This window comes from Gossypium raimondii, chromosome 12, assembly GCF_025698545.1.
Source record: "Gossypium raimondii isolate GPD5lz chromosome 12, ASM2569854v1, whole genome shotgun sequence".
Lineage (NCBI taxonomy): Eukaryota > Viridiplantae > Streptophyta > Magnoliopsida > Malvales > Malvaceae > Gossypium > Gossypium raimondii.
The window spans coordinates 15,592,536-15,600,912 of record NC_068576.1 but is presented as its reverse complement, the minus strand read 5'-3'; the positions used below and the strand labels follow the sequence as shown (position 1 = coordinate 15,600,912).

The 8,377-nt window shown below is 34.5% G+C and overlaps 1 non-coding gene across 1 annotated transcript; it reads left to right on the top strand.

The window, feature by feature from the left end:
• The first annotated feature begins 7,811 nt into the window (after positions 1–7,811).
• Positions 7,812–7,917, top strand: LOC128035662 (small nucleolar RNA R71). The gene has a single exon (XR_008192214.1). It is a non-coding gene; the product is annotated as a small nucleolar RNA R71 (small nucleolar RNA).
• Positions 7,918–8,377: the final 460 nt, after the last annotated feature.

Genomic DNA, 8,377 nt, shown 5'->3' with positions numbered 1-8,377 from the left:
CCTAATCGTAAGACTTGGAAAAAGGATAGGGTTATTGAGTTATATGGTTGTATGTTGGGGGGATCAAATATGCACTATCCCCATTTCTCATAATGGCATTAAAGATGGTAGAATTTGGTTTCATAATAAGTATGGGATTTATGCGTCGAAGTCAGCCTACTCTTGGTCTTTACTTAAGAGAATTGGGTTCGGTCCCCATAGAAAGTTTTGGAAAATAATCTAGAAATTGAACATGCTCCCCAAGATCAAAGTTTTTAGTTGGAGACTTGGCCTTGATTTGCTGCCCACTTATGACAACATTGCTCATATCAGGCAAAAATTTTCCAATACCTGTCCCAGATGTAATAACAGTGAAGAGACGATCATCCATGTAATGAAAGATTGCCCTGTGTCTCGTGAGATCCTTACTCTTGGCGGCTTAAAAATAAATTATTGGAAGGGAATTATGATCGCTGCATCGACTGGCTAGAAAATGGCCTTTGCGTGTTGGATGCCAAAGTTGTTGCTGATTTCTTCACCCTCCTTTGGGATATCTGGAATAATAGGAATAATTTGGTTTTCAATGGAAAGGGGGATGCTGTTGGGAAGGTTTGGAAAAAGGTGAAAACCCTCAGTGATGATTTCAGAATATACAACATCACATATCCACCTATTATCCCTCTTATTTTGGCAAATAAAAAATGGATGAAACCACCGATCGACTATTCTAAAATTAACTTTGATACGAATATCTCAAACAGTGGTGAGGGGTATGGTGTCATTGCCAAAGATTCAGATGGTTTTGTTATAGGGGATGCTATGGCTTTAAAGACAAACAGCTGGACATAAACTGGGCAAAAATGGAAGCTTTTGTAGAGAGTTTGAAGCTGACACTACTTTGAACACGCCAAACACTATTTTTGAATCTGACAGTTCAAATTTGGTTAATAAAGTCAACAAGTGAAATGAAGATTTGACTATTTTCGGTCGATGCATTAAAAGGGAGTGCAGGGGATTTAATAATTTTGATTCGCTCCAAATGAAATGGGTTAACCGAAACATCAATCAAGTGGCTGATTTCCTTTGTAATTTGGCTATTAAAAAGAGATGTAATTTGTTTTTTAAAATGAATTATCCTTTGGAAATCCATAACATTGTAATTCAAAATGCTATTAATTAAGTTTGGACCCTTTGGGTCGTTTTTATAAAAAAAAAAAAAGAGAAAAGGAAATGCATGCAAATTCATCCTTAACCCAAGCTAGCCAAATTTCAGATGCATCCATAGTAACTGATACATTTCATTATTCCATAATTTCCACCACACATTTTATAGAATTTACAAATAAATCTCTAATTGATATTTTCAACCAAAATCACTTTACAAAACTTGTTTATCTAACAACATAGATTCATTTTCTTCCATCAAACATAAAAAACAATTTGAACACATTCATGGAAAAACCCTAATATTTTAATAGTTTTACAAATTAGTCCCTGGGCTAGCTAGATTAAGCTACAACGACTCCAGCCAGAGGAAGTTGTGACACATCCCTGAAGCCAAACTTGAGTCAAGCATACTACCTTCGATGTCGCGACACAGGCCTTGAACGAAAAATAATAACGAGCTGAGGGCATTTTGGTTTGTACAATGTATTTTTACATATAAACTTTAGCCGACCTAAGGCTAAGGATGATGGCTAACCCTTACTCTATAAATAGACTCATTAGACAATTGTTTAGGGACAGTTTTCATAGTTCATAATTTTCTTTTTAATTTAGTTTTCAATTTTTGGTTATTCTTAGGCTTTAGATTTATTTTAGTTATTTTGTTCTTGTTCAACAGAGAATATAATTTGTGGATTTGACCAACTCTTTATGGACTTCGCGCCTTCAATTCAATCAATATAATCAGGATTGGTCTTCCGGGACTACAACTATTTGGTTGTATCCTGAATATCTATCTAAGAAACAATAATATTCATTACCTTCTAGTTGATCTAACTTCTAATCCACAAAAAGCAGTGGAAAATGGTCCTTTCGGGTGGCCTTGTTCAATTTTATGTAGTCTATACAGATTCTCCGACCCATGACAATTCTTGTCGGGATTAACTCGTTATGTACATTCTCGAAAATTGTGATTCCACGTACACATTGTACTGGACTTACCCATGAATTATCTGAGATAGGGTAGATAATTCCTGCATCTAACCATTTGATCACTTCCTTTCGAACTACCTCTTTCATGATTGGGTTGAGTCTCCTTTGCCCACCAATCCTAGCTCTTTCGCCTTACTCCAGGATAATTTTATGCATACAAAAAGAAGAGCTTATACCTCGAATATCAGCTATGGTCCAATCGACCGCCTTTCTAAATTTCTTTAAAACTTTTATCAATTGCTCCTCTTAGTGTTCTGTTAAGTTTGCTGAAACAATCACAGGCAAAGTAGAACAATTACCTAAATAAACGTATTTTAAATAGGAATGAAGTACCTTAAGTTCGAGTTTGGGTGGTTCCTCGATTGACAACTTGGGTTGCACAAACTCCCGAACTTCGAATTCTAGTGGTTCAAACCATGCTGGTTGAACATAAACCCTTAGATTGGCTTCCATCAAAGCTATTTTTTCATTACCTTTTTCATCTTCCAATGGTTCAGACCCTAAAGTGTTCTCCAATGGGTCTTCAAAATTGTTCTCCCATTATATTGAAACTAAGGTTTCTGGCTCCTTCATTACTGAACATTCCTCCATCGGATCAGGGAATTTTTTAGCTTTAAGAACATTAAATTTTACCTGATCATCCTTGACTCTCATTGTGAGTTCTCCTTTTTGCACGTCAATCAATATTCTTCCCGTGGCTAGGAAAGGTCTCCTTAGGATGATCGACACTTACTCATCTAGTTCAAAATCTAAGATAACGAAATCATCAGGAAATATGAATTTATCGACTCTTGCCAAAACATCCTCGATCTTTCCTTCAGGGTATACTAAATATCGATTTGCCAGTTGAAGTGTCATAGTAGTAGGTCTTACTTCGCCTATTCCCAATAGTTTGAAAATAGACTTGGGCATCAAGTTGGTGCTTGATCCTAAGTCGAATAAAGCTTTACCATAGTAAGATTCTCTGATATTACAGGATATAGTAAAGCTTCTAGGTTCCTCCAATTTCAGAGGAAGCTTGTTTTGTAAGAACGCACTGCACTCCATTAAAGCGACGGTTGGAAACACAAAAATATATAGACTTTTCATACCCTTTTTAACTCAAATTCATGTAGTTTCGTAGTAATTCTTGTTGAAAAATATAATATAATTATAAAATAATTAAATTGTACTCAAATTATCAACATATTTAATTTTAATTAATTTTATAATAAATTTTCATAAATTTTGATTTATTTTCGACAGGTTTGCACAAAAAGTGAAAATTGGCTTTGTAGACACCATTAGAAGACAAAACTGTGAAACGATTTTTGAAGCATCGAGGCAAAATAATTTTTCAGCCTAAGATGGTTCAAATTATGAATATTAATACATAGTATAATTAATTTTAATTTTCATCCAATTTATTTTGGGTTAAATAATTATTATTAATTATATTATGAAATGATGCCTAGTTGTGCTAATACGATAGACTAATCCAACCGAGCAATCGGGCTACCAAAAACCATCCAACATGCTGACCAAATCAGCTCAAAATAGCTGATTTATTGACTTGCAAATCAGCCCTTGAGGTCTCCTTGAAATTGCATTCAAACCCTTTCGCTTTTTGTGCTTTTAAAGATTCAACCCAAGCTAAATTTAGCAAGTTTGAAACATTCAAACTTGCCACATGTGTGGCTAGCCAAGGGGGTATATGGCTACTGGTTTTTTCTATTTTTAGCAGCCAATACCATCTATAAATACCCCCTTCACCTATTCATTTCAACACACCTTTCATTCCACACATCTCTCTCCCTCTCACTCACTTTCTCTCTTCGAAACCTCTCTTTGTTTCCCATTTTCCCTTCCATTTTCTTTTTCGATTTCCCTCTTGGAAAAGATCCCTTCAACCACCTTGGGTAGTAGAATTCAAGTGTTTGTAGAAACTTTGGTTCAACAAGAACGAGCAGAGAAGGAGGAGCGGAGCAAACTAGTCAGGCTTCGGAGAAACACAAGATTTGATTCTAGTTTCCTATCCTTTAACTTTTTTTGTTGCCGTTATGAAAATGTCTATAAATATTTTTTATGTTGTTATTATAAATTTAATTAACATGGGTTAAATTTAATTCGTGTTAGATTGATTGCATTTCGTCTACTTAATTTATTAAACTCATGTTTGTGTTGTTATAGGTTTTAGTAAATTGTTTGGTTAAGTAAGACCATGATTATGTTATTCTTGCATTACGATTGTAAGGCAGCTAATGAATTAATTATTAAATGTATTGAAATTGTAAATTGACAAAATACTTAATCAGTGCATGCTTAATCTTCTAAGGTAGCTGAGGGTTAAATTAGTGACAATATTAAACGGTACTTTAGCCTTGCATAACTTGCATTGGAATTTTTACTTTTTATTTTTATTACTTAGTTAATTTTTAGTTTTTACATCACTTTTTCAAAACAAATGATTTTCCTTCACTAAAGTGCTTTTAATTGCAATTCATAAATACTTTCTTATACAGTCCCTGTGAGTACGATAACTTGACATTTACATGTCACTTTATTACTTGTGATTGTGTACACTTGCACATTTCCACCGTTCCAAGGTTTTGACCAGTAGCCATATACCCCCTTGGCCGGCCACACATGTGGCACGTTTGAATGTTTCAAACTTGCTAAATTTAGCTTGGGGTGAATCTTTAAAAGCACAGAAAGTGGAGGGGTTTGAATGCACATTGGCAACGACACCAAAAACATGGAATGATGGAAATGTGCAAGTGCACACAATCCCGAAAAGTAATAAAGTGACAAGTAAATGTCGAGTTATCGTACTCACAGAGACTTTGCAAAGAAATATTTATGAAATGTAATTAAAAACACTTTGGTGAAGGAAAATCTTTTGTTCTGAAAAGGGTTTAATAAACTAGATTTAAATTAATTAAGAAAATTAAATGGTAAAAATTTTAAAGCACGATTTTTGAAAAATAAGTTTAATCAATATGACATAATTGTGCTAGATCAAATACATTTCTTAATTTAATATTACTAAAACAATGTTCATGTTGTTACAAATAAATTCACGGTAACTTGGTAATTTGTTAACTATATAACATCTTGACTTACAAAATTAACTAATCTCTTCAACATATTACTATGCCAATTCAAACAATTAATCAATTTTAATAAGAAAGTAAAAGATTAAGTGAGGCAACAATATATTCCTACATTGAAACAGTTTAATCATAATAATCTTGCAAGTTATGCAAGGCTAATGTACCGTTTAATACCGTCGCTAATTTAACCCTCAGCTACCTTAGAAGGTTAAATATGGACTGATTAAGTATTGTGTCAATTAATTACAATTTCAATATGATTAATAATTAATTCATTAGTTACCTTACAATTGTAATGCAAGTATAACATAATCATGGTTTTACTTAATCAAATAATTTACCAAGACTTAGAACAACACAAACATGATTTTAATAACTTAAGTAGACGAAATGCAATCAACCTAACACGAATTATATTTAAGCCATGTTAATTAAATTTAGAATAACAACATAATAAATATTCATAGACATGTTCATAACAACAAGAAAAGTTAAATGATAGGAAACTAGAATCAAATTTGGTGTTTCTTTGAAGCCTGATTAGTTTGCTCCGCTCTTCCTTCTTCGCTCGTTCTGTTGAATCGAGGCTTCTATAAGCACTTGAATGCTGCTACCCAAGGTGGTTGAAGGGCGCTTTTTCAAGAGGGAAATCAGCAAAGGAAAGTAGAAGTGAAAAATGGGAAACAAAGGAGAGAAAGTGAGTGAAAGAGAGAGAGATGTGTGGGATGAAGGCATATTGAAATGAATAGGTGAAGGGGATATTTATAGGTGGGATAGGCCGGCCACACATGTAGCAAAGTTTGAATGTTTTAAACTTGGCTAAATTTAGCTTGGGGCAAATCTTTAAAAGCAAAGAAAGTGGAGGGGTTTGAATGTGATTTCAAGGAGACTTCAAGGGATGATTTTCAAGTCAATTAATAAACTATTTTGAGCTAATTGGGTCAGCATGTTTGACGATTTTGGGTAGCCCGATTGCTCGGTTTGACCAGTCTCTCGTATTAGCACAACTGGGTCTCCTTTCCATAATATAATTAATAATAATTATTTAACCCAAAATAAATTGGATAAAAATTAAAATTAATTATATTATGTACTAATATTTATATTTTGGACTGTCTTAGGCTGAAAAATTAATTCACCTCAATGCTTCAAAACTCTCTTCCCGATTTTTTGCTTCTAGTAGTGTCTGCTGAGCCAATTTTCACTCTTTGTGCAAATCTGAAGAAAATAAATCAAAATTTATGAAAATTTATTATAAAATTAATTAAAATTCAATATGTTAATAATTTGAGTACAATATAATTATTTTTCGACAAGAATTACTTCGAAACTGCATGAATTTGAGTTAAAATGGGCATGAAAAAGTCTGTATATTGTTGTGCTTCCAACAGTCTCATATTTACTCTAAATCCTCCCCCAATGGATGTTGATGAAATTCACATAATTGGGCCTTTGCTTCAAAGCCTCCACCAATTGGATGTTAATGTGAAGTTACTTTAGAACGTCCAGAAATTTCTTAAATTGCACCTCTTGTTTCTGCTTATTTAGCTGGAACTTTTGAGGATATAGAGGTGATAAAACTTTGGGTTGGATTGGACAACTTTTTTGAGGAGATGAATCTGTATCTAAAGAAGATGTTAGTTTTCTAGAATTCACTAGTTAGGTTTTACCTCATCAGACTTCGTAAGTTCTAGCTCAGTTGGCGTAGGAATTTCAACTGTTGGTTGACTTCCCTCCTTTTCAATGGTTTCATATTCAATCACAACGTCCTTGGGTTCCAAAGTCTCACCACTTCGTAAGGCAACTACTTTGTAATGTTCCTTACCCAAATTTCTTGGATTTTCTATATCGCTTAGCAAGGCTCCTTGCGGTCGGTTACGAAGCTCCGTAGTTCACTGGCCCATTTGGTTTTCCAAATTTTTTAGTGTTGCTACTTGGATTTGGATTGAAGCTTCATTCTTCAGCATGTATGCCTTCAACAAGTTCTCCAAACTGTTGGATGACTCAGCTTGTTGTGGTTTTAGAGCTTCTTGATTGAACCCTTGGGGTTGGGTGGGTTTATGCTGCATGTAAGTGTTGTTTGGTCCATTTCCTTGGTAACTCTAAGAAAATTTTGGATGGTTGCACCATGAAGGATTGTAGAAGTTGGACTGTGGTCCGTGTCCACTTCTATTCTGGTGTTGATTCCCTACGTAATAAACTAACTTGAGATTTTATGGACAATTCTCAGAATAATGACCATCCCTACAGTATACGTAGGAAACAACATCAAATTGACTTGGTGACTAAGCTGCAAAATTAGTCAAACCATTAGCGGTAAATGGTTTCAACATTGAAAAAATAGAAGATACTTGAGCTAAGAATGATCTAAGTACGTCCACTTCGTGCACTCCGGCTACTCGTCTTCCTTAAGTTGCTCGATTTGTTGACCATTGATAGTTTTTAGTAGCAATCCTCTCAATGATCTTGTAAGCATCATTATAAGACTTAGACAAAATCACACCATTCGTAGAAGCATCTACCGTCAACCTTGTGTGTTCATTGAGACCATTATAAAATGTCTCCAACTGGATGTAGTGTCGAATCCCATGATAAGGGCATTTATGAAGTAATTCTTTGAATCTCTCCCATGCTTCGTACAAAAATTTGTCATCAAATTGTTGAAAAGTGGTTATCTTATTTTGCAACTTAGCGTTTTTGCTAGGTGGGAAATACTTAACCAAAAATCTTTCTACTAATTCTTGCCATGTAGATATTGAACTTGGTGGCAATGAATTAAGCCATACTCGTGTTCGATCTCGCAACAAGTATGGAAACAACTTCAACCTTAATGCATCTTCGCTCACACCAACTATCTTAAACGAATCTCTCACCTCCATGAATAATCGAAGGTGAAGGTGTGGATCTTCCGTGGGCATTCAACTAAACACTGCCCACTATTTGGAGCATTTGAAACATCACTGGTTTTAATTCAAATTACGGTGCCTCAATCTCCGGTCTCATGATTCTCAAATTTAATTCATTGAAGAATGGCATAGTGTATTGTCTTATGGCACGATCCCTATCATCAGCAATAAGGATTGGATTGTGCAGATGATTGGCTCAATTTCCTTGTCCATCATTTTGATTTCCAAGGTCCATCTCAGCTT